Source organism: Dipodomys merriami, unplaced genomic scaffold, assembly GCF_024711535.1.
Source record: "Dipodomys merriami isolate MVZ:Mamm:240054 unplaced genomic scaffold, mDipMer1.0.p SCAF_285, whole genome shotgun sequence".
Taxonomy (NCBI): domain Eukaryota; kingdom Metazoa; phylum Chordata; class Mammalia; order Rodentia; family Heteromyidae; genus Dipodomys; species Dipodomys merriami.
In genome coordinates, this window is record NW_027204326.1 from 1,123,335 (window position 1) to 1,150,908 (window position 27,574).

The 27,574-nt window shown below is 45.3% G+C and overlaps 2 long non-coding RNA genes across 3 annotated transcripts in view; one reads left to right on the forward strand and one right to left on the reverse strand.

Moving 5' to 3' along the window:
* LOC138838613 (uncharacterized) overlaps nucleotides 1-27,574 on the reverse strand; it is a 194,353-nt gene that overhangs the window by 9,560 nt on the left and 157,219 nt on the right. The window lies entirely within an intron of this gene.
* Nucleotides 1,668-8,308, forward strand: LOC138838607 (uncharacterized). Of its 2 annotated transcripts, XR_011375681.1 has the most exons (5): nucleotides 1,668-2,048; nucleotides 3,529-3,614; nucleotides 5,563-5,638; nucleotides 6,613-6,996; nucleotides 8,046-8,308. It is a non-coding gene; the product is annotated as an uncharacterized lncRNA (long non-coding RNA). The 2 variants fall into 2 exon arrangements; XR_011375680.1 differs by lacking the exon at nucleotides 5,563-5,638.

Consider the following 27,574-nt stretch of genomic DNA (forward strand, 5'->3'; position numbering starts at 1 on the left):
GTGTCCTCACGTGGGAGAAGGCAGAAAGGCAAGAGAAGAGCAACTCCTCCCAGGACACCCCCCACACCCCAGCACCTCAGGGACAAGAAAGAGACCCCAGGCAACTCGCCTCACACAATCACACTGCAACACCTGAATTACAGAGGACACACATTTCACCACAAAGCCACAATCACAAAGGGGACAGAGACGAAGACAGGCCAGGTGAACACGTGGCTCGCACAAACTCCACCTGGCCCCGGTTAGAAGGGAACCTAGGAAGAGCAGGGTGAGGAACGCTTCATGTGGAATGACAGGAGTTGTAAAAACATGGGTGAGGCCAGAAAGCCCTTCTTGCCCGCACCCTTGCTCAAACCAAGGCTGGGCCACCATCTCCAGGCCTTGCTGTTCAAAGACAAATCTTCCCCAGAAGTGAAATCCCAGCTCAGGGCTCTACGCTTCACCAATTCCTCACTACTTGGTGTTCAGGCTTCTCCCTCTTTCTTGAACTTGCAAATGGTGCTGCAGGAAGTATCCTGCTACACGTTACTTCTGTTATATGAGTTACTATATGAGTGAATCAACCAACTGAAGCCCAGTCCAGCTCCAAATAGATATGTTCGCAAATAGATATGTGAAAGGTGAGGATTCTTGTCAATCTCTGATAGCTTGAAGACATTTAACCATCACTTGGAATTTCCCTTGGCCGGAGCATCTCTAAGAGGTGCTGGACCACTTAGCTTTGCCCATCCCCTGAGTGTAATCCCAGGAGATGAACCTGCAAAGCACGGGAACGCAGACCTCAGGAGGCAGACCAATCCCATCCTCCTGAGAAAAACGCATGTGCATTCATTCTAGAGTTAACAATTCCAACCTTTCTGTATTAGAACCTTATCCCCAATCATTTTAATAGTCTAGTGTAACAGGGTATTTGTTGTTTGCGAATAATATCAATAGGCCATTGGATCAGCTAACAATCCTACATAAGCTAAAAATCCAAGAAATAATTGACTTATAAACAGCATTTACTGTGATCCCTCATTATTTGAGTGAACTTAGCAGAACACACGATGCCATCCGTACTTACGCAAACAGATTGCCGTCCCCAAATGGCAGCTGTACTGCAGTGGGATTAGAACTGCCATGCACATTGCACTACAGACAAAACCGATCATCAGGGAAGGTGCCATCCAAACCATAGCACAATTGTGGAGACACAGACAGCATCTTACAGTAACAGTAAGGAGGACTGCAGAAATGAGAAGGAAGCACTTGGTGGAAGAGAAACACTACAAATTCATTCAGACTTCCAAAAGAGAGATTCATGCAATCTCAGAGCTTGTGTGTTGTGGACGAGAATGGTTTTGTCACAAGTGGGACACTGGGAGGATCTGAGACAGAGACCGAGCACAGCCTGAACAGGAATCATTTCAGGAAGTCTTCATGCTCCTTCAGCCCTCATTGGGCCCTCATCTACAGGAAGCATTCACAAACCATGAAGGAACGAACGAAGAATACATGAATGAGTGAAGGGACAATGGAGGAAGATAAGACTTGGAGACGTCATCTGAATCAACATAGCACAATGCGTAATGATGACATCATAATAGGCAGGCATTCCGGATGGAGATGGTTATTTGGATAAATAGGAAACAATTTATGCAGTGCATCCAGTAGCTTCCCTTCCCTATTGACTATTCACAATACACATGATCATCTTTCAAGCCTATTAGCAGGTCTTTTGGTTATAAAAATCATCTCTGTGTTTTTCTCTTCACTGAATGAACACAGTCTCTTCTAATAGCAATATTTCTTGAACCAGAAGCTGATGTAAACAGCACAGAAGCATTCATAGTCATGCTATTGTTTGTAACCAGTGATGTGACAGATAAATGGCTAATTTTTTAAAAACAATGAGCCCTGATATTGAGTGTTTGCCAATTTCTATGGTGTAAATGCTTCCATTGTAGCTGATTTGAAGGAGGCTGTGTTTAACAACCAAGAACTTTCTCAAGGAATTTGCGTGGACCAGTTCTCCAAAGCTCTCGGAGCTTCTGCCCTTCTGAACAGTAAGGCAATCTATTAAGTATGATTATAACTGTAAACAAAAACATTTGCTGCCAGGCGCCAGCAACTCACACCTGTAATCCTAGCTACTCAAGAGGCTGAGATCTGAGGATCATGGTTCAAAGCCAGCCTGGGCAGGAAAGTCCATGACTCTTATTTCCAATAAACCACCAGAAAACTGGAAGTGGCACTGTAACTCAAGTGGTAGAGCACTAGCCTTGAGCTGATCTGAAGAGCTCAAGGTCCAGCGTTCAAGCCCCATAACCAAAAAAATAAATTGCTAACCTTTCCACAGTTTGTGACCTGAGGAAAATAAAGCGCGATTAAATGTTTGTGAAAGGACATAAATTCAATTCCTGAAATATTCCTGAATTATTTTCTGTGGCATAGCTCTACAGAAAGAGCTTACAGAACTAGAAGAAAACAATAAAAATAATCCAAAGGACTTGAAGGGCTTCCATGTAAAAGTAGGATCTGGAAATATGAAGAATGAGACAGAATTCACTAAGGCTTATGGAGGCTTACAAAGGCATTCAAAGTGGGAAGGCAGAATATTAGCAAGTTGGTCAATTTTCTATTGTAAGTGGATATTACACACATACATACACACACACACACACACACACACACACACACACACACACACACACACACACACACACACACACACACACACAATCTTCAGCCAAGGTGACTTCTGGCCACAGGATGTTTTTTACATGTGAGTAGGGGTATTTCAGTACACAAGAAAGCAGTTGAGCCAGAGAGAACTCACAGCAATTTCAAAGCCATGGAAAAGTCCAGTACATATTTTCTTAAAATAAATATAAATAAGACCACCAAGTGGCATCTAATTTGTGACATAACTGGTCGCCATAAACAATAAAAAGCCATCAACTCCAAGAACTCTTTTTTTGGGGGGGGTCCGGTCATGGGGACTGAACTCAGCTCTTCAGCTCAAGGCTAGCACTCTACCACTTGAGCCACAGCGCCACTTCCGGCTTTTTTCTTTTTGCTTATGTGGTGCTGAGGAATCGAACCCAGGGCCTCAGACATGCAAGGCAAGCACTCTACCACTGAGCCACCTTCCCAGCCCCAAAGAACTCTTAAGTCCAGAAGCAGCTCCTAAGGGGAGAACTTCAAAGAAAAGGATGAACAGAGCACTGGTTCACTGCGAGGCCGGTCTCACCCCCAAATGCCAGCCAGCCCTTCTGACCAGTTCTGAGAGCAGAGCAGCGTGCCCAGAAGAAATCACCACCAGCACTTAAGATTGCCCGGCTCCCTGTGTCTGCTCTCTGCTCCTCCCTTCCCATTCTCCTGTCAGACAGGGAAAGGCTGAGCAGAGGGAAAAACAAGCTTTCTCCTGACGGCTACACACTGCAAAGCGCACACCCCTGGAATGTTCTCTAAAAACCGGCACGTGAAGACTTGTAGTCCTGGTTATGGATTTAAAAATTAACATTTCTTGTTTGATATTCTTAGATAAAGGAAATGCAAATCAGAACAACACTGAAGCTCCATCTCACCCCACTCAGAATGCCAACCATCAAGAAGAAACAATAACACTGGTGAGGCTGGGGACAGAAGATTTTGGTGGGGAGGGCACTGTTGGTGGGAATGTAATTACTCAGCCCATCCACTGTGAAAATCAATATGAAGGCTCACGAAACTAAAAATACAACTACAATATTATCCGGTTATATCACTCCTGGCCTTCTAGCCAAAAGAATGTAAGCACATAGTAGAGATACCCATTTATCCACATTCACCGCTGCACTTGTCACAGTAGCCAAGTTATAGAATAAACCTCAGTGCTCATCAACCTATGAATGGGTAAAGAAAATGTATATAGGTACAAATGGGATATTATGCAGCCATAACTAAGAATTAAATTATGTTTTTCATAGGATCATTTGTGGAACCTGAACAACATCACATTAAGCAAAAGAAGCCAGATTGAGAAAGATAAATATCACATTCTCTTCATATTTAGAATCTAGACCTAAAATAGGGATATTCTGAGTATAAAACAGGGAGCATTTGAGGGAAGGGTATATCTGTGGGAGAGGAGACAATGAGGGGAATAAATATGATCAGTGTTTTATATGCCTATATGGAAACAGAATTATGAAATCCATTTATAAATATTTTAAAAACTGGAGGAGAGGGATAAGGAAGAGTAATAGAGGGGAAGAATTTCAGTACAGTACATTATATGCCTGTGTGGAGATATTATAATGAAATATCTTTGCACAATGAATTTATGTTAATAAAAAGACCATTCCTAACACAGGAATTTTCCTCCTTTTAGCCTTCACTTTCTAGTTTTAAACTTTGGAGTCTTGTATTTAGAGAAATGAAATGGCTAAGAATATATTACATGGCTGTTTCAATCAGTTTAGGATGGTGTAATAACACGGCTTTGATTGAGTAATTGTGTGTGTGCACACACGTGCACATACACCAGCACAGCTTGGACTCAGAGCATGGTGCGCTCCCTTAGCTCTTTCACTCAAGGCAGACACTCTATCTCTTGAGCTGCAGCTCCACTTGCAGCTTTCTGCTGGTTAATTGTAAGTCAGAGTCTCTCCAACTTGTCTGTCTAGGCTCGATTTGAATTAGGATTCTTAGATCTCATCCTCCAGAGTAGCTAGGATTACCAGTACCCAGCTAGACTGAGTAATTTTCAAACAGTAGAAAATTCTTTCTCACAGTGCTCAGGCTGGCTTGTCATGGATGGAGACGCCAACAGCTCTGGGGTCTGCTGAGCAGCTTTCTGCTGTCTCAGTGATGTCTCTTGCTTCACCCCACACGGCCAAAGGGTGGAGGCAAAAGGCGACAGGCAGGTCTCTGAAGCCTCTCAAAGGGCATTAATGGAACTCATTAGGGTGGAGGCCTCAGTGTTAGTCACTTCACCAAAGGCTCAACCTTCTTGCTTTGGAGATTTGATTTTAACACAGATTTGGGATGACATATTGAATTTTGCATGGTAGCTGCATTTTCCCCAACAGATGAGTAAGCGAGATATAATTTGGTAGCAATCAAACAATGTGACATTCCTATTCAAGATACACACACACACACACACACACACACACACACACACACACACACACACACACACACACACACACACACACACACACACACAATTCTGGACTTGCCCAGATTTTAATCAGGAATGGAGATCCACGTTCCCCGAGGTGCCCGAGGAAACTGACATGGCTTCATGGGTCAGGTGGCAATGGGCTGCCAGAGCCTCCAGGGACCCAGCCGCTAAGTGCACAAGATGTCCATACACCACAATTAGGATTCAATGAACATATGGCAGAAGGAATCTGTCTGGGGGCGGGGAGAGAATGAATGTAAATACCACAGGGAAAAAGGCCACAAATTAGGCAGTGGGTCTGTGAGCTGAGGGATATCTGCCTCAGGAACAAGTATTGGGGAGCAAGAAGGGGGCACCCCAGAGAGGCTCCACACAGAATGTTCAGCTCATTCTTGGCTTCTACTTAGAATTCAGTTGTCCTCTCTCCGTGCTATGGTCTCCCGCATTGATGCTGCTGAACTACAACTGAGTGAAACCTCGCAGGTGAGGAATTAACTGCCTCAACTTCACCTTGACTTTCAGTCCTGTGGCTGTGTCTTCAAAGAGGATTTCCCCTCCGTGCTACACACAGCATAGATCCAGGCGGCTCATAGCTACTCTTTTGTAATGAGACACAGGCGTGGTGGAGAGAGGCCCTCTTATACTGAATTCGGGCTTAAAGGCTTCACTAGAGACTTAGTTCACTGCCAAGTCACCTTGGAGTAATCCAGCTGGCTAGGAATCTGTTGCAGATCTTGGTCCCATGGGAACTTGGGTCCCTAGTTGAACTATCCAAGGACACTCATGCATAGTCATCTGGCCTGAAGAAAAAGATCTCACAATTACTTTTGGTTTTCTTATTTGTTTCCTTTCATGCATTTGTATTGTTATTATAAAGGTCATATACAGAGGGGTTAGTGTTACATAAGTTGGATAAAGAGAACATTTCTTTTGGGACAAAGTTTCTCCCCTTGCTCTCTTCCAGTTTTTCTCTCCTTTCCCACCCACAACTTGTAGAGTTCATTTGCAATATAATGTCGACTGAGTACCACTGCTGCATTTGTTCAGCCTTTGTCCCTCCATTTCTGTGTCCCCATCCCCTTATCCTTCCAAAGATGGATAAATGAACAAACAAGACAAAAGGAAAAGAAAAGCAACACAGGAACAAAGAAAAAAAACTCTTGTTTCCATTTCCTGGAGTTTGTTTCCATAAATACTACTTTATATGATCAGATGCACATAGGTATTACACTTTTGTAATCCTCTCCTAAGAATATCCTCCTTTGGCCTCACTGTGTATCAATGTCTAGAGACCTGACTAATTTGTCATGTCCCAAAGTATTTTTTTTTACCATCCAAGTGTGTTTAGTTGTAGATTTATAGGCACAGTCTAGCTACCACAAATGAAGGAAACCATGTAACTTGTGTTCTCTCAGTCCAGCTTACTTTGCTTTGATTTACATTTCATTTTCTTTCAGTCCAGTTTTTTCACACAGAGAAGATTCTCTACTTGGGTCGGCTCAAGTCCTCAATAGTCATCTCCCAGATTCATGAGCCACAAGAAAGCAGAAGTCAAGACAAACCCCCAATCCCTACCTCCATCCCCCATCTGCCTTCAGCCATTAACTTCTCCACCACTACTCCTACCCTTTCCAGCTCTCATACATCCTGACCAGCTGACATGTTTAATAAAATGTGGCAGAAGCAATAGGGTATGTCTTCTGGGCTAGTGCACAAGTTTCTTCTCTGGTCTCCTGAGAAAGCCAACCATTCTAGAGGAAGCCAACCATTCTAGAGGAAATCTGAAGATGCCAGCACCACCATTTTCGAAGGCACTGCCAGCCAGCAGACAAAGAAACAAGGTGGGGCCCTGAGTGCCAAAGTTATTTCCAACATCCTATGACTGGCTGGGTGTCAGCCTCAGGAGTAATGAGGGCATCCGAGACCCAACCCAGTTGAGCTCTCAGATCTAGTCCAGTTCTAGTGACCAAATGACTGTACAAGCATGAGAGACTCCAAGAAAACAGTGCCCACAGGTCAGAGCTACAGGGGACACAGATGTTGCTATTTTAGACCACTGGGTTATGTGCCATAGACAACAGGGCTGCTACTCCCTTCATAATTGAAATCCAAGGGTGGTCACTCCATTGACTCCTAGAGGAGAGAGCATGTGCTCCATGAGCAGAGATGTTCCTTCCAAAGGAAGCAGGGGAGGATGGAAGGGGTGTCCCAGCCTGAGGGTGCGCAGAGCTGTATAACACACTGTGTGTGTCCCCCTCTGTGATGACAGAATTCATTCACTGTCACAGCTCTCCTTCAACTCCTAATTTCCCCTGTGTCCCAAGAACATTCCTCTAAATGCCTCCTGGAAAGTTCTTGCTAATCATTGAAGTTATGATCTCCATGCTCCCTCCTCAAGAAGCCTTCCTGCCTCCAGAGGGCTTTCCCTGAGCCCTCTCTCTAACCATCTTCATTGTGGTGCCTTCACCCTGATAGGGGTCTGTGTGCATCTTTATCTCCCTATAGTGCTGCCCTTGAGGACAGGGACAGTATCTGAATTTGTGTCTGAGCTGCTGTAAGGAAGTACCAAAGACAGAGCAAATTACACAGAAAACATTTTTTTTCCAACTCTGGATCCCAGATGTTGAAATGCATGCAGGGGTAGTGAGGACGGCTCTGTCACCCACCGCCATCCTCCCTCCATCACATGTCTCTGCCCAAGTTTCCTTACAAGAACACCAGTCACACTGGATTGGAACCACCTCAGGGCTCACTTAACTAACCACTACTTCAAAGGTGCTATCTCTAGATATCATTCAATTCTAAGATAGTGGGGGTTAAGACCCCAACATGTGACTTTTGGTAAGTAGAAACACAGTTCAACCCATAGTAGCATCTCATTCTTCTCTAGGTTTCCAGTTCTGGTAAGCAGGTGCCATAGGAAGGGGAAGTCAGGAGTAGACTGCAGATGATCAGCGTGAAGGAGAAGAACAGAGACCCACAGGGAAGACCTGAGAAGGCCATGGAGTGGCTCCAGTGAAGCAGCAGAAACAAGAGAGCAACACGACAGTGGAAACCAATGAACAAGGAGGGAAAAACTGGAAATGAAGCTAGAAAACTGAGTGAAACTGGCAGGGGAAGGGATGAGGAGAAATGGTGAAAGGGGTAACTCTAATCAAGATACACCATATGCATAAATGGACAATCTACTTATTTTATTTTGTAAATTTTATTGCAAAGGTAATATACAGAGGGGTTACAGTTACATGTCAGGTAATGGGTATATTTCCTTTTGAACATTGTCACCCCCTCCCTCCTTCTCTCCCAGCTTTTCCCCTCCCGACTTTCCTTCCCCCTCCTCCAAGTTGTATAGTTCATTTCTAACAATGTCTAGCAAGTTTCACTTCTGAATTAGTTTACCCTTTGTCCCACCATTTCTGTGCTTCCCCTTCCCTTCCCCAAATAAGATGAACTTATACACACTGTCAAATACAGTGACAGAAGGGAATAAACCAGGAAAGAAAGGAAAGAAAAATGTAAATAGAACTTTTTAAAAAATCTCTTCCTTCCATTTCTTGAAGTTCATTTTGATAAGCATCATTTTATATGATCATATGCACACAGCTATTGAGCCCTTGTGATCCTCTCCTAAGAATATCCTCCTATTCTCACTGTGTGAATGTTTAGACCACTGTTAAATTGTAATCCCTTGTACAATTTTTTAAATGACAGAATATACATATATTAAGCATTAAAATGACATTCTGAAAAATAAAAGAAGGAAAAAATGAGTATAGGGAGGGTATGAGAAGGGGTTTGAAAATGGGGTACAAGGAGATGAAAAGGGAAAAGGCAGAGGGAGGAACTGGAACAGAACATAGAACCAGAACTGGAGCCAGAACCAGAGCCGGCACCAGAACCGGAAGGGGAGGCCCCATGTCCCCCTCCCCCCACCACACCCCCCAGCACCAGAGCCAGAAGGGGAGGCCCCATGTCCCCCTCCCCCCACCACACCCCCCAGCACCAGAACAGAAGGGGAGGCCCCATGTGCCTCAGCACAAGCTTTTCTATAATGTCCGCTCAGAGGTGTCCAGGCCAAATCAGAAAACACCAGCAGGATGCAATGGTGTTCCAACAGAACAAGAGGAAACGGAATAAAGAAAGCATTTCAGTCTCTGATCCAGAATAACTGGATTTTCCATGAGCAAAGCAATGAACGCACATCTGTGCAGCGGTACAGACAATGTGTGTCTGAATACCTGTAATCCCAGCACACAGGGAGAGTGCCAGGCTCGTTTTGTTGTCTTTAATCAAAAATAATATCCAGAAAGAGTCTCAGATCACCTTGGCTGATTATTCAGAGTAAACTCAGACATTTTCAAATGTGATCAGCCAGATTTTGGAGGGCAGGAGTGGGGGATGGGGGTGGGGGATGGGGAACAGCATCACCTTGGAACTTAATTCTACAAGGAGGGCAAAAACAAATTCTACATCTAACCATCATAACACTAATAGGAAGATGTTTTATAAACAGCACGAAGTAAAATGTCTCGATTTCTTTTTTTTCTTCCTAAAAAATTTTAAGAGGCAAAAAAACAAAATTGCTGGTAAAATATCCCCACATAAAATGCGAAGTTTATTGCTCCCTCTGAAGGGCGCTGGGTGCCTGCGGATGCCTAAGCAGTACGGATACAGCTGTTTCGAAGCCAGTCTGTGGCTTTCTTGGTAAACAATATCTTTTTTAATGAAACCCTCTTGTCCACTTAGGAAAAATAATTTTAAACCCTGCAGTAGCACACTCATAAAGGATTGTGAAAGTTTCCAGTACTAAAATTTGAATACTCTATTTTCGGAAAATATCATTTCTTCAGTTACCCCAGCCCAGCCTGGCGGGGGAGGGTGGGGGGATTCAGGCCCTTACTAGAAGATTTCATGTGCATAAAACATTCTCCCACTTTAAATACAGAGCACAAGCTAGGGAGCAGGAGGACAGCGGAAGTGCTGAGAGACTGGCTGGCCATTATTAAAGTGCTCGCTGCTCACCTACCATACCCAGATCTGACTGCTGGGTCCCATGCTCGCTGCTCACCTACCATACCCAGATCTGACTGCTGGGTCCCATGCTCGCTGTCTGGAAGGGCTGCTCTCCCAGCCGTGGACCCCGGAGCCTCTTCTCTTGTCAGAGATGAATCAATTGTCTCAAAAGATATCAGCATCTGCCCAAACCATTTTATATTAGAATAACTGGCAGATGGCGGTGTTTTTATATTTAATCAGTTCCACCAAATGCAGTTTCATCTCTTATAAAACGGAGCCATCTGCAGCGTGTAGGTGTGCGAGCGTCCGGGCCGCTGCCGAGCCCCGCTCTGCGAGGTGCAGCGGCACGTGAGAGCATTTGTTGACATTAGACACAAGAAGCCCACAACTCCTTTCAAATAAAGCCTCGTGTTTTGAATAAACAGTCACATGCAAGCACACTAAATATTGATGGTGCCTGTGCCCCCCGCGGAGAGCTGGGAGCAGAGGTTTCTGTTCCATGCTTGGCATCACTTTCTACTACTTCGAGAAGCTGCTTGCTCTAAACTGCCTAAAAATACTCTCACAACGGAATCCTGGTCATTTTCTTGCCTGGGGAATCATCCTGACAAGCATATTATCTTTCATAGAAATTTTTTTCAAAGCAATGGCTATGGCTGCCATAGTACTCGATTTACACACACATACACACACACACCACCACCACCAATATAAATATCATTCCTGTGGACATCTGTGGATCCTATCTGGATTAGGTCTGACTAACTAGATGTAAAAATTCAAATACTTGTTTCAAAATACTGTCTGATGGGACCGGACATTTTTGCTCACAGAAGCAACAATGGGTCTTATCCCAATGGTAGTTTTCCACTTTATTCTGCCCAATGTTGGAAGCCAGGTCAGTGTAATAAGTGTCCAGAGAGTCCTCTGCTCCTACCCTGAAGAGTAATGGCCACGCATCAGACGGAACCTTCAGTCCCACTAAGAACACAGGGAGTGGTGTGCACTTCTCACTAGACACTGGAGTAATGTGGAGTCAGTGGACGGAACATTGTTCTACCTACCGATGTTGCTTCCATTATTGTTTAAAATGCTGACCAGGATCTCAGAGTCCAGATTCTTGAACATAGATCTATAGTTCTTCCAGACTCATGTTCCTCCTCTGCTTTGTGAACTGCCCATTCTTCAAGAGAGCTCAGACTCCCCCACCCAGAACCCCTCTCCCACTCCTAGTGGAGGGGATCCCCTCCCACGGTTCACCCGACTCCACAGCTTTGCAACTGACCATCTTGTATGTGGTTAACACCCCATCTCCTCCACAGTTCCCAGAGTCCTGCTTCGCTCTGCTTCTTGGCTATACTTTCCACATCCAACTGGATGGTCAGTAAACATCTGCTGAATGCATGAACAGGTGAAGGAAGAAATGGCAGACATTTGTTCCCTTGAAATGCCAAACAGGAAGAAAATCAATAGTGAAGGAAAGCAACGGAGAATGGAGGAGACTAAGGGTGTGATGACTATGTCGAGTTGAATAAGATTAAAATTAATATAAAAGAAATCGAGAGCCATACTCGGGATGAAGGGGTAACCAGCTTGGATATTAGCAGACATCTCAAATGTAACATGATTTTTTAAAAAACAAAACACCTCACGAAGCAGGCCTCTGCCTCTGTCCCTCGCCACATCCATTAACAGTGGCTCCTCCATTTTCTACCCCAACGCCCCATCATCTGGGTGAGCCTGTACTCGCTCCCACTGCCCCACACCAGGCCCTGACAGCCATGGGCCCCGCCCACTGGCCATCTCCTGCCTAATGCACTGAACACGTCCATCCAGTCTCCCTGCTTCCTCTCTCCTCATTCATGTTCTTCTCCCCACAGCAGGCAAAGCTCCCGAGCTTAGAGTGCCTCGTGTCGAGTGTAACATCCATCCCACAGGCTCGGCCAGCCCCTTGGCCTTCCCGTCCTGTCTCATCCCAGCGCGTCCTTCCTGTGCTGAGTCCCACCGAGAACACAGGGAGAGTGCGCTTCTTACCAGACGCTGGAGTAGTGTGGGGTCAGGAGTCCGCATGCGTGCCTTTCTCCACGGAGAATACGGCTGTCCTCTGAGACCACCGCCCCTTCGTCACTCAGGGTCAGCTCTGTAGCCGCCTCCTCCACCCAGGCTTCACGGCTCTCCCAGCGACGCCCTTTGCTTCCCTGGCCTGGCCACTCCTACTGTCCTCTTCTCTTTGTAACGTTTCCTTTGTACTACTTCCACCTGCCTCAAATTGCCTTGTGTGTTTGATGGTTAATCTCCACGGGAATTTCGGGGTCTGTCTTCTGATAGCCACTGTCCCTCACCACCTAGAACTAAGCTAGCCCTTGGTGAGCACTCAACAAACGTCACCGAGGGACTGACAGCCTCTGCGAAAATCACCTCTTCCAGCTGTCTGCAGCTGAAAGACTTCCACGCTGAGACCCGCAAAGATCCGATCTCTGCTTCCTCTGGCAGAAATATTTCTATGACTTTCACCCCACACGCGTCAAAAGCGAGATCTGATTTGCAGACAGCGCCTCTCAAAGGCTCCCGAATGGCATCCTTCCCTCTATTGCTCTAGTGGCCATCGACCCTTAGACTTTGTCCGCTCATTAGAGAAGCCATGGCTGAGTGAGGTAGCATTTGTGGTCGTGCGGGGCTCACAAAGAGCTGAGCACGGTGGGGAAGGGCAGGTGCAGCCCGGGAGAAATCAGGAAGAACTTCCCAGCAGTGACATTTGAGGAGGTGGGGACCATAAAGGCATTCCAGGAAGGGGCGTGGCACCCAGTGCACATTGAGATGGAAGCCACTCCACCAAAAGCATAGAGATCAGTCAGCCTGGTCCCCAACAATCAACATGGGGGCCTCTAGCTTATTGCCTAAAGCCAGTGTCCCCCCACAGACCTACCTCTCAAGGGAATTCAACACAGGAGTCCAGCCAGATTGGCCAGATGTCCCCTTGGAGCCAGACCTCAATGTCACAGCTTTTAGTTCTTATAAATAGGCATGGCTGGAAACTGCCACCTGCAGTCTATGGCTGCTGTTAAGAAAAATCATCTTTTATCTCATTATTAGGTGTTTATAAAAAAAAAAAATTGAGGCCAGGCACCAGGGGCTCATACTTATAATCCTAGCTACTGAAGAAGCTGAGACCTGGAGGATCAGTGCTAGCCTGGGCAGAAAAGTCCGTGAGAGCCAGGCGCCGGTGGCTCACGCCTGTAATCCTAGCTACTCAGGAGGCTGAGATCTGAGGATCGCGGTTCAAAGCCAGCCCGGGCAGGAGAGACCATGAGACTCCTATCTCCAATAAACCACCAGAAAACCGGAAGTGGCGCTGTAGCTCAAGTGGTAGAGCGCTCGCCTTGAGCTGAAGAGCTGAGGGACAGCACCCAGGCCCAGAGTTCAAGCCCCACAACCGCCAAAAAAAAAAAAAAAAGTCCGTGAGATTCCTTCTCTCCAAAACAACCAGCACGGATGCCTGGCTCAAGTGGTTGAGCCCCAGCCGAGCAGAGCAAGGCTCTGAGTTCACACTCCACCAAAACATGAAGTCTGAATACAGTGCCAGAAATGATGGGTATAATGACCTCACACTGCGGGGGAGTTGTGACTCTTCCTGAGAGGCTCTTTGCTCTGCGTGTTCCTCTCTTTGCTTTGGCTGTAGGAACCTCGGCTGAACGGGAAGGGAACTCCTGCTCACTATTATCACTCTTGCATTTCACCCTACTTCCTCCTTTGGTCTCTGCAATTTCTATTTCTATTTCATCTTGGCTTGACTCAGTGAGTCATGGTTACTGATTTTTTTAAATACTTTTGGCTTTTGTTTGTTTCCTTTTAGGATGGTTTATTTTCTCCCGCGTGTATCGTGTGGGACCAAGTGCTTGGAGGCAGTCAGCCTCGGATTCCTTTCGACAGAATGATGTAATGCAGCTCAGTGCTTCATGTTGCAATCCTCTTAACCTAGGCATTTGCTGGGGCAGAGGTGTAACCGTGCTTCATTTTGGTGGTGGCCAGGCCAGGACCTGCTCCGGGCCCAGGCTTACCTCGGCCTCCGGCCTCTACCCCATGACTTCCGGACCATTGCTGGCCAGAAGCCAGAGAAAAGCTAACAAGAGCAGAAACCCCTCTGTACATGGAAAACAATTTCTTTCATGGGAAAGAGGGAAAATAGGGAAAGAAGAACATTGTTTTGTTGAGCCAAATTAGTAAATATTTAACTGATAGGGAAGCAAAAGTATTTTGTTTTGCCTTGAAATTCAGTGGTGAGCCCTTCTCTTTTCTGTCCAGCACTCGTGATAAGAATGGGCAAGAAATCTCCTCCCCGGGCATCGCCAGAGGGAAAGCCGTCACCCAGAGTGCAGCGTCCCGTCCGAGCCTCCCTGCGAACTGCGTCCACAGATCCTCACTAGAGCAACTGAGAATCCATCACCCGAGATGAGGCTCACAGCAACGAAGACCAAGAAAGTCACTGCCAAGAAAACAGCACCGCCCCATTTGGTAGGAAATGGAAAGACTGCAAAGAATTATATTAAGTGAAGTAATCCAGACCCAAAGAAACATAGGCCCCACAATAACTACTATATGTCTAGGACAAGCAGAAGAGGTCAAAAGCTGTGTACATATGACCATATAGATGATGCTAAACGAAATGAACCCCAAGATAGGGACACAAGAGGTTTGTTTGCTTTTTTTCTTTGTTGCTGTTGTTTTTAACATACTATGGTTTCTTTTGTATGTTCTTCCCACACGGTACAACCCCTGTTGTCACTGCATTTGATTCCCGTGCCCTGTATCTTGAATATACATTTTTCTAATTTGGGGAGGGAAAGGAAAATAACAAAATGCTGAAACAAAGATACAGGATGACCCATTGTAACAATGAGATGCACAAGACACTATGCTGAAAATGAACTTAACTTGCTAGGAGGAGGAGGGAGGAGTTGGGGAGGTGGGAGGGAAGGGAAGGTAGGGGAAGAACAAAGGAGGAGATAACAATGCTGGATAGGAAATGTACTCACTACCTACTCATGTAACTGTAACCCCTCTATACAGTATCTTTACAATAAAATAAATAAATAAGTAAAATAAAAATAAAAATTATTAATAAGACAAAGGAAAGGAAAGAGCCCCGGGGGTGAGCTCTTCATGGGAGGAGCCTCTCTGCCAGGGCCATTGGGTTATTTACAAGGCTGTTCTCAGGCTGTACAGAAGGATGGATACAGGAAGACAGCCCCAGCAGCCAGTGCGGAGGAGCATGGTGTCTCCCCATCACCTAACACATGATTCCACGGCCCTCACCTGACCCGGCTCTGGTTTAAACAGTGCTTGATACTTTCCTCTGGCTCTATCTTGTTGGACTGCAAATTGCTTTGCAGAAATGATAGCTGAAACTCATCCCTCTTCCCAAAAGGGAGAAGAGAATGGGCCAGAGGAAATGGTTTTTGCCCAGGTCTACTCCAGCCGTTGGACAGAGCCGCAGTGGTCTTGTTCATTCTATGTAGGAAGGAGCCTTGGGACCAACCCTGGCTGGAGCCCTAATTAGCTGCTACACCAAGGAGTACTCCTTGTTTCCCCAAGTGCAGAACAGAGTCATTTTTTATAACTGGGCTTCCAGGACAAGGGAAAGGGTATTCAGAGCACCTGGCATGGGCCTGGGCACATGGCAGAGCTCTGTTTATGTGAATTCTCACCTCTTTCCTGTCTCTCCTGATTAGGAAAAGAATGTTTTGCAAGATATACCAATCTACCTTCTCCCAAGCAAGTTACACACAATTATCATATCATCTCATACATAAATATACATTAGAGGAATGGTGTAATGTTATTAGCATAATGAATATTCTAATTATGGCTCTAACTTTAAAGCTGGCACCAAACATTAATCCCTGGAGAATACCAATTGCCAAGGATGTTAATGTTCAACCTGCGATGGGAGACAGAAAGGACTGAACCCGTGAAATCAAGGAGCCATCTCACTTTTCCATGCACAGGAGGAAAGCTATCACAGTAGAGGATGGACACACCACACACACACACACACACACACACACACACACACACACACACACACACACACACACACACACACTGCCCACTAGCCATTCTCTATCCTCAACTTTCATTTTTAAAAAACTACAATACTGTGTGTGACCTATGGATGAGTGTCCTGTATTCAGCTAGTAGGAAGCTGGTGATGGGCGAAGAACTATCTAGCAACTTTCCCCCGGTTTTCCAACAACCATTAGGAAGGAGGATCTTTAGTAGAATTCACATTTTGAGGTGGGAAGAGGTTAAATAAGTCATTGGAACCAACACGAGAACTAACACTTTTGAGTAATTCCAGAGCATTTCGGGAGCAATCGGTAGGGATTACTGTGATTATCCCCCACTTGTACATGCTGACATACAAGCTCGGCGAAAGCCATCCAGATAACCAGGGAAGGAGCCAGGGGCCACCAGCATTTGTCCACTCCCAGTGGGTTGGATCTGTAGTAGCACTTCCAGCCTGTCCTCACTCATACTGCTTCACGTTCAGGCCTTTTCTGCTTAGGTGGTGCTGAGGAATCAAACCCAGGGCCTCATGCATGCAAGGCAAGCGCTCTACCACTGAGCCACCTTCCCAGCCCTACATATGTTATATATATATATATATATATATATATATATATATATATATATATATATATATATATATATATATTTGTGTGTATTTGTGTATGTGTGTATCCTCATCAAAGGATTTACATTCAAGATCCTTCCAGAAGAAAGGAAAGTGGAGATAGAAGATGGAGAGGAGGGTGAGCATACACAACTCCTCAAACAAGGCAATAGTACAAGTCCATCATGAGCAATAATGGCAGCTTCCACAGGAACAGACCCTACCACCCAAGCAGGAAGTATGGCAGATGGGGCAGGCTGAGCCCCAATGTGAAGTAAGCTTCCATTCTAATAGTAAGTTAGAGTCATTTGTTAATGTAAGCAGGAGAAGTTTCGGGTAAGCACTGCTCACTGGGGATGAACAACTCTGTCACGATAGGGTCCACCTGGAAGCCAACTAGATCAACAGATCTAGACACTGCCCCTCCCCCCCATTAGTAGACTCAAACCAGAATGCTCGTGCTGGGAAAGACATGCACCTCTGAGCTATTGGCTAGGAATGCTAGCCAGGCTTTGTTTGTCAGCATCCCCATTTATCTCCTGCAATGTGCTTGAACTATCCAGAAAATACAGTAAGATCCAGAAGCTTAGCCCTTTGGTAGGGCCAGTACTGATCCTGTTAAGTGCATATACCACAGCAGCCATGTGCTAGGCCCAGTCTGATACCTGCTACCAGATGACAAGTGTGGCTAGCTCTGGACACCATGTAGGCAGAGCGTTTGCAGGCTGATACCTGGCTTCCCTTGGGGTCAGGTGAGCACAGCCACAACAGCCAAAAGTACACAGGTAGGTAGGGAGATGGAATGGACAGATGGACAGACAGACAGACACAGACAGACAGACAGACAGAGACACAGACGGACAGACGGACGGACAGACAGACAGACAGACAGACAGACAGACAGACAGACAGACAGACAGATAGATAGATAGATAGATAGATAGATAGATAGATAGATAGATAGATAGATAGATAGATAGATAGATAGATAGATAGATGGATGGATGGATGGACGGATGGATGGATGGATGGATGGATGGATATAATGTTGCATTCCTCAAATTCAGAAGTGAATGTGAAATCTAGGAAGAGACACAGATCCTGGCATTTCCCTGAGACTGGGAGAGTGAGACACAAATGGAACTAAGCCTGGATGTTTCCAGACCATCTGGCAAAAGGCCCTGACTCCCAAGGACACAAACCAAGAACCACAAGGGTCTACAGAGAGGAGCTCCTAAGAACAGGACCCAGGGGACATCACTGCCAATACAGGGACATACCAGCCCCCGGTGACACCAGGCCAAGCCTGCCCTCCCACAAAAATCCCTGGACAGTTAGCAGTTAGTAAAGCTCTTCCTCTTTCCTCTTTTAAGTCTAAGCCTGCTTCAGTGAGGCCTCCAGTCATTGCTTCCAGAAGAATCCTGACTCTAAAATCAGTCTTTAAGGCCCAGTTCATGGCCTCCCTTCCTCTACACGGTTTGACTATGTCCCCAGAACTCATGTTTTGGCAACTCAATTCCAGTGCGGAAGTGATGGGATGTAGGACCTCTGGGAGGGGATTAGGAATCAGGCGCCAGCCACTTGTGTGGGTAGTGCTGGCTGTAAAAGGTCAGTCTTGAGGGCACAAGTGCACCTCTGGCTCCTCTGCCCTTCTGCCTTCCATGGTGAAAGTGCACCACAGGAAGGCCCTCTTCCACGATGAGATCTCAGCCTTAGAACCCCAGCCGGGGGAGCCCAAGGAAATCAACCTCTGCTCTGTACAATCAATCCAACCTCAGATCCTCTGTCACCACAGAACCGCTGACCTGTGAAAGGGGAGAAAGAACTCACCACATCACCGCACATGGGTTGAGAGACACGCCGCTTTGTAGAGCACCATATCTTCAGGAAAGACTTACATGGTGTTGGTGTAAGGGAGCACTCACTGGGGTCCACCTGTCCTGAACCCTGAGGAAATATTACAGTGTAAAATTAATCTCAAAATACAAGGAAAAGCCAAGGACTGGGACCTCATGTCTGTAATCCTAGCTCCTCAGGAGGCTGAGATCTGAGAGTCACAGTTTGAAGCCAGGCTGGGCAGAAAAGTCTATGAGACTCCTATCTCCAATTTACCAGCAAAATGTCAGAAAGGGATATGTGGTTTGGGTGGTACAGTGCTAGCTTTCAGCAAATAAGCAAGAGTATGAGTCTCTGAGTTCAAGCCCTATACCAGTAGGAGGAAGAGGAGGAGGAGGAAGAAGAAGAAGAGGAAGAAGCAGAAGAAGAGGTGGAAGAAGAAAAGGAGGAAGAAGAAGAGGTAGAGGAGGAAGTAGAAGAGGAGGAGGAGCAAGTAGAAGAGGAAGAAGCAGAAGAAGTGGAGGAAGAAGAGGAGGAAGAAGAAGAGGAGGAGGAGGAAGTAGAAGAGGAGGAGGAGGAAGTAGAAGAGGAGGAGGAGGAGGAAACTTTAGCACTCGCATGACATCATAACAGGTTTGCCAAATGTTCACAGGAGTAGAAATTTTCTTGCAAGAGGCCATAAATGCATAGCTTCGTTTTAATTAGAAATTTACCAAGTGCAAGGAAAACTGTCTGCCTCATAATTCCAAAAGTGTAGTGAGCCTCTGGGATCCTGGAAGTCAGCGTTTCAGCTTCCTAGGAAACCTACATAAATCAAGCAGTCTTAACAGTCTCCACACACTAAACTTCACTCTAAACACTCTAAAATTCACCCCACAAATACTCTATGAAATGGCAGAGACATTAAGCCATGACTAGATGAGAATAATATAATAGCATATGTTCCTGGAAAGTTGAGTGTGAGCAGATCTAATCAGGAAGCTGCTACTGACCACCCACTAAGCGCTTGGATGAACTGTGGTTTGTGGAGTGCTGCACACTCGTGGTAACACCCTCATCATAGGGTAAGACTGCACTGTTTTCATTGTGACCTTTGCAATCTCTTTTGACCTAGTGTCTATGGCCTCTGCTTTGAGATCTTCAGTCTTCCCCTGAGCTCCCCTCAGTCCAGATGGCAAAGTACTCCAAATCCTCCATGGAAGACTCAGACCAAGGCCATCAGAACATTCTATCACTCTGCTTACAATGACCAGTGGCTAGAATCAGAGCTCAGAATCTAGAATCCCAGAGGAACGCAGGAGACTGAAGTTTTCTTCCCACTGGTGCATCTGACCAGAATCATGCAGTCCCACTGTGTAGAGAGACTGCACCTGAGCATAAATCCCAGGTGGGGCAAGGTTCGAGAATACCCCCAAGATTCCATTAGCCAGTGTTCTATGTCCACTGTCTTGAGCCTGTAGTGCTAACTTACAAACCATTCCTCTGAATAAACCAAGGAATTCCCTTGTTTGGGGGTTAAGCTATGGAAAAGAATCTCTGCCATTTGTGACCAAGACATGCAAATGATCCTACACCATCACTCAACTCTGGGTTGACCTTCTGGGTCCAGGGCCAATGATCTTTCCTGTGTTCTCCACAGGCCCCATGGTTACCCGGGAGAACACAGTGAGCAACTGTGGAGAAGTCGAATGCCCTAGATTACAACTCTACAGTGTGGTGCACACCATGTTCACAGAGCAGGACCCAGATTTGCTCCAAGATGTACCAGCAAAGAGGTCTCAATGATGGGGTGTGAAGTGCAACAGCCAGCTCTGTGACTGGAGCTGGTTGTCGGTCTTGGGAATTCTCCCAGGCATGAGCAGGTCTGGGAAGCGAATAGGATCAGATGAAACTCACAGGGGAATGATTAAAGCAGATGGTAATTTGCTAATAACCATCAGAGCTGCCAGTCACTGGAGAGTCACCATGAAGCAGACTCCAAGTTGTACATTTACACATCTCATCTTTGTTGCCATACTACAGGTTTGGGGAAGAAATAAAATAGTCCATCATCCCTCTTCCTTTCAGAAAGGGTCATGACAGCCAAACATGGCTCTATAAGCACATAACCTTGTCTACACAGCTTACACATCAGGACCTCTGGTGCATGGTCCTCTCTATGACCTTGGACTCTTCTCCCTGCAGGTGGAGAAGACGTGTACCCCTCTTCCCAGCCTGGCATCCTCTTCTTTGCCCTGGTGGTGATCCTAGGGATGAGACATACTCTGCGGTCTACATCCTTGTCTTCACACTGTCCACCTCTACCCAACCCTTCCCTGCCCAAATTGGGCATGCAGACTCCATCTCTCCCTAAGAGAAGAACCTGCAAGAGCCTTCTGGTTCAGCTGAGTGTTTGGATAAAGCACAGTCCAGCCTTAACAGCCACCTCACCAACAGCAGCTGGAGTCAATGTGAGACTGCCCAGCTAAGAACCATGCCTAGAACAATCCATGAGCTTCTGTGCTCCAAGATCATCACCCCGCCACACACACACACACACACACACACACACACACACACACACCGAACCAGCTCTGCCCAAGCAGGAAAGCTCAGAGGAAATCCTGGTCTGTTATCCCAGGAAAAGGGTTCTGCAGCTCAAAACAACTTCCCTAAATATCAGAAAACCAAGAGGATCCATCAGCCTTGCCAGAAGAAAATACTCACCCAAAAGAAAGCAGTATTTTAAAATTACTGTTATCTAAAAAGGAAATCAAAGAATGTGGGGCTAAGAAATCTAAGGAGAAAACAGTTTCATGGAGCTCTGTCAGGCAGCTCACAATAGCACAGTGTTTTCTGAGTGACTCTCATGATGGTGGCATTTGTCAACTGCTGTGGTCTTGGGTCCATGTTTTTAGGCTTTGTCTTCAATCCATAACACTGCAGGTTGTGGGGGACCTTTTAGGTGGCCACCACAATCCTCTGGCCTCCAAGCTTAATCTTACTAGTCCTGTCCAGAGGAAGTTAGCTCATTAGAGGTATGCCTTTAAAGGAAATACTGGGGCCCAGTATTTCACTCAGCTTCCTGGCCACCATGAGGTTAGCAGCTCATTCCTGCCACCACGTGCTACCTCGCCACAGGCCCCAAAGAATGGAGCCAAGTGACCCTGGACCATAAGCCTCTCCTCCTATAAATGGACCATAAACCTCTCCTCCTATAACTCAGTTAATGCGGGTATTTTATCACAGTGGTGGGAAAATCATTCACACGTGAACTTTGTACGTTGACAAGCTGCTGTGATTTTTCCCTATTCCAAATAAATTGCAATTTCCACACCTAATTACACACTCATAATTGCATACATTTTTTTTAAAAAAAAGAAAGCACCAAAAAGTGTAGGAGCTAAGCTTTAGACCTCTCGACGCCTAGCTCTATCCTTAGCTGTGAGGAATTGTGATATGTCCTAAATGAGCTCTCCTTTCTGATCATGATGCCCGGAAGAATACTCCTTATTGTAACCCTCACTAAGATTAGAATGCGGCATTACTTTGGACTCTATTTGAATAACAGAAGATAAGAAATACTGGCTCCTGGAATACACTGGAATACATCCCTATGGTGGCAAAGAATCATTCTTCTCCTGACAATCCTCTTCCAGCCCAAGATGGGCTCCTTATTTGCTAATGACAGCTTTGGCCTCCACAGTCATCAAAAAAATATGGGGGTAGGCATTTCCAAGTGGCTCCTTTCCCTCCACACTCAATGCACCTGCCACTCAGAACTAGACCCTTTTCTGCCCTGGATTTCTGACCCTGGACATTGCCCTGAGGGGGTTGCAGCCATCCCTGTCCAGCCCACACATTCCCATGTCTCCCCCTGACCCCATGAGGGAGGAAAGGTCCTGAGCTGAGGCCAGCATAATCCTCTGGCCTTCAAGTTCAGTCCTACTAACCCATCCAGACAACCCAAGCCACACAACCCCACCCCAGAATGTCCAAGCCTAACCTCTGCCAGCCAGTCCCTCTCCAGCCTGTGTTCCCTGATCCGCTCTTCCACACAAGCCCTCACCTGCCTCAGGACTCTCCTACTCTCCGCTGAAGCCTAGCTGGACACTGACCACCTCTTTGGTTCCTTTACCTGAGTGTCTTTCTGGGCCACGGGTCAGAGCCTCATTCATTAACATTTCCTGCTTTAGAAAGAATCCCCCAAACAGCAACTGATCCAAAACACAAGCAGAAACATTGCAGAAGTTGGCACAAATGAAATATGTAATTCGCTGCTGAAATATCTCAGAGAGGGAGAATTATGATAGTGAACGCACATTCTTATGCAGGGGCTTACACAGGCTGAGGGGAGCTCAGCCCTCCAGCCTCCACCACTGAGAGCAGGTCTGTGAGGGACAGTGTGAACAACAGAGGGGTAGTCCCTTCTGGAAGCTCTGAGAGTCAAGAGGGGAGCCCAGGAGCCCAGGCCCAGAAGACAAGAGCCACAGGAGCTGTACCTAGGCTAGGGTGGCTCAGAGAGTAGCAGAAAGAAGGCATAAAAACGATAGCTGGAAAGAGGATTGCTTTGCGCATCTTGTCACCTCTTCCTCTGCATGAGCTCCCTCTACAGAAGACAAGACTGGCCACTCATTTGAATACCCTTGCTCTGTCTTCCAGCAGCCCCTTCCTGGCAGAGGGAAACACCCCATCGCTATTGCCTGCTCCTACATTCTATATGTGGGCACCGTGCCTGTCACAGGTCTTAGAGAGCAGAGAAGGGACAGGCCCTCGTGGCTCAGGTGTATAACTGTAGCTACTCAGGAGGCTGAGAGATAAGGATTATGGCTCAAAGCCAGCCTAAGCAAAATGTCTATGAGATTTATCTCCAATTAACCACAAAAGAAGCCAGAAGTGGAGGTGTGGCTCAAGAGCATCAGCCTTGAAGAAAAAAACCAGGTAAGAACTTGAGGCCCTGAGTTCAAACCCCAGTACCAGTCAAAAATAAAAGAAGAAAGATAATGTAGAATCGTTGAGTATTTGCAATCAGCTATACTATCATTTTGGAAGGTAACAAATGTGTATTTTATTTTTACTGTAGGATAATCTTCTAAAGGAGTATAAGACTGAATAAGTACAAGCTTTCCTCTGGGATTTAAAAATCAATAACATGTGCCCTTGGTTTCTGCTCCTTTAGTAAAGAAATCTCATAACTACTGCTGCTGAAAGCAAACTCTTCAGTTACTATCTGGCCCTTGAATTTCAATCAAGAGACTCTTAAAGTCACCTGCTCCCCTTCGGCAGGTCTATTATATTTCTGCCTCCATAATGAACAAAGGCATAAAAGCAAGGCAAAAAATAAAATGTGCGGAGATGGAAGTTCTGTGAACTTCCTCATCCAGGTTCTTCAGGTAAGTAAATTACAGAAACCCCAAGTGGGCAGGACACAGAGAAATCAGATATGCTGAGGCAAGGGAAATAACTCATCAAAGAGCAAACTTTAACTCATCGAAGAGCAAAAATGGTCAAATGGTGTTGAAGGAAGGCTCTGTTACTTCTGTGTTATAGATGAGATTCAGTTCTTACAAGCAGTTCTTTTCAGAAGCCACAGATTTGCTTTTGCATAGGATGCTATTCTTATTAAAGCATTAAAAATGTTCTTGATACTTAATATATCTCTATAGTTTATGCAATTATGTCAAGCTGTGGTACTTTCTAATCATGCTATTTTTAATTTGCATGGATTGTTCTGTCAATCTATCTAGAGATCTAACTTGCTTAACTATAGGCAGAGAGAATATTCCTGAAAATTTAATCATTAAAATATTAAAACATGACATGCTTAGCACCACCCAATGGTATAAAAGAGAGTTGAGAATAAATCCCAATATTTAAAGTATGGAAAGGAAAATTACAATTTTTCATATGAATGTGTGTATTTAAAAAATAAACTACTTTGAAGATTTTAAGTGACAGCAATTTTCTTGGATTTTGAGGGTTTTTTAAGATTTGCATATAATATCTATGAAAACTGTTTACATAGGAAATAAAACATAACTACTTCAAAAAACCATATCATTTCCTCATATCCAGTCATTTATTTGATCATCTAGGTTATAAATAATGTATAAGTCATGTAAAATTGATATATTTAACAAAAATATCTCTAAGAGAGTGCAAAATTTTTACACATTTTGCAGTGAAAAAAATGATTTCCTAAATTTGGACTTTTCTATATTTAAAATACAAACATTTAAAAAATAGGAAGAACAGTTCATGGAAGAGTTAAGAAGCTATTCCAGCCCTGTGAAAATGACACCGGTGCATACCAGTGCTTCCTGACAAAGGTGAGAGACACAGGTGCATATCGGTGCGTCCTGACAAAGGTGAGAGGCAGAGGAGACCCACTCTGCATGAGGAGTGAGGGGTCACTACAGCGGTGGTCCACAGGAGGTGCCATGGCTGCCAACCTCAGACAGGAAACAGGGCAAGTGCAGGTTGCTCGTGCCTGTAATCCTAGCTACTCAGAAGGCTAAGATCTGAAGATCACAGCTCAAAGCCAGCTCTCATCCCCAATTAGCTTCCAAAAAAGCTCAAAGCAGAGGTGTGGCTCAGGTGGTAGCTAGGGTCCTAGTTTAGAGCAGGAAAACTTAGGGACAGAGACCAGGCCCTAAGTTCATGAGCCAGGACCAGCACCACAAAAGAAAAAGAAGGAGGGGGAGGAGGAGGGGAAGGGGAGGAGAAGGAAAGGGGAGGGGAGAGAGAAGGAGGGCAGAGGGAAGGAAGGGAAAGGGTGGGGGAGGGGAAGGGGAGAGGAGAGGGAAAGGGGAAGGGGAGGGGAAGGGGAGGGGAGAGGGAAAGAAGGGAGACAGGAGAAGAGGAGAGGGGGGGAGGAAAGGGGAGGGGGAGAGGAAAGGGATGGAGAAAGGGAAGGAGGGGAGAGGGTAGGGAAGGGGGAGAGGAGAGGAGAAGGGATGGGGAGAGGGAAGGAGGGGAAAGGGTGGGAGGGGGAGAGGAGAGGGAAGGAGAGAGGGAGGGGAGGGGAGGGAGAGGGTTAGGAAGGGAAGAGGTGGGAAGGGAAGGGAAGGGAAGGGAAGGGAGGAAGAAAGGAAGGGGCATGCTCTGAAGGAAGTGGCTCATTGGGGACAGCAGGGGAGAAGGCTGGATGGGGGGGGGGGTAGGGGGTGCCCTGAGGTATTGATTGGGAAGTCAGTCCTTCACACCACATGCAGATAGTAGTCTGGATTTGGAATTATGGGGAGGGCTGCCTTGGCCATTTCCAGAGACTTTCTGAGAAAGGTTGGAGAGAGTACCCTCAAACCGGCCTGGAGCACATACAGATTCCTGCCGCCTGCCATGAGCTCCTTGTGTTGTCTGCAATTAACTAGATCATAAAGAATTCGCCTCATTCAAATACAGGTGATGACCACACAGGGGCCAACCCTCAAACTTTAAAAGAAAAGAAAGAAACTGCAAGAAAAGGAAGTAAAGATCAAAAAATATAAAATAAAATAAAAGACAGACAGCAACCAAGAACATGGCTGACAGAATACGATCTCAAAGTCAGTACAGGAGCTCAGGCAGACCTGCAGCAGGAGGCTGAACAAGCTGGTAAAACCCAGAAAGCATGGAAGAGAGAAACAAAACAGTCATAGCAGGGAAGAGCACACTGGCCAAAGCTCTGAAGGGTAGAGAAACCCCTGGAAATCTGGTAGAGGTCAAAAGGTTGAGGCATAATCAATATAAAATTAAAATAAGCAAATAATAAGGACAAAAGAGCAAATGTAAATAAGGGAAAGAAATCAAGAAATCCAATATATGCTTAATGAGTTTCCCCAGTTACCCATATATGATCAAGGAATTGATAGCTAGACAGATAGACACAGGACAGATGGATGGAAACGATTCGTAAATAAAGGATTTTAACCTAGAAATTCAAAATATATGTCCCAGGGAAAAAATTGAATAAGTGAAACTGAAAATTAATAATAAAACAAAAATGCAAAAGTAAACAAACAGAACCCCACTGGTTGGAGGCTTGAAGATGCTCAAATCATGAGTAAGTGAGAAAGCAAAACTGGAATTTTATTATAAATAGAACATAGCAATAATTAAAATGCTATGTAGCAGAACCAATGGATTACATCTACAGCAGAGTTTAGCGAAAAATGTGTAACTATTAGCATGCACATTAATAAACAGAAAAGTAAAAACATGAATAGTTCATCCAGAGAAAGATGACATGAAATGGGTAAAATAAAACAGAAGGAATGAATCAATAAGCATAAATGTGAAACCAATTAGAAAACTAAAAAATAAATAGCAACGATAACTCTAAAGGGTATAAATAAAATGCATAAGACACATATGATCTAATTTTAAGATAAAAAGAAAACATAAAGCAATGTCAAGAAAAGGGATTTTAGTGAGAGTTTTCCTGAACTTTATACAACTCTGAGAATCAAAGTAGATGATATTATTTCCAGTAAAATGTAACTTACTAAGACTTACATCAAACTCTTCGGAGAGAAACACAAAGACACAAGCCTAAGCACTTCATATTTATGCAAAGTAATATAAATGCTGAAATGAACTCTAAGATATGGAGACAAAAGACCTATTTTTTTTTTTTTTAGTTTTTAGTTGTTGATTCGTCTTCTTTACCTTCTATAGAGTGTAATCCCTGCTTATCTCCAGGAGGGCGGGGGAAGGGTACAGAACTTGCGAGGAAAGAGCAGTGGAGCTCACTGGACACTGATGAAAGTGAACTATACAACTCGTGGGTGGAGACAGGAGGGAGGGAGGGACGGGGAGAGAGTGTGGGGACAGAAGACACGGAATGAAAGGAAAGGTACTCATTACCTGACTCATGCCATTGTCATCCCTCTGTGCATCACCTCTATAATAACAATGAAGTCAATTAATAATAAAAA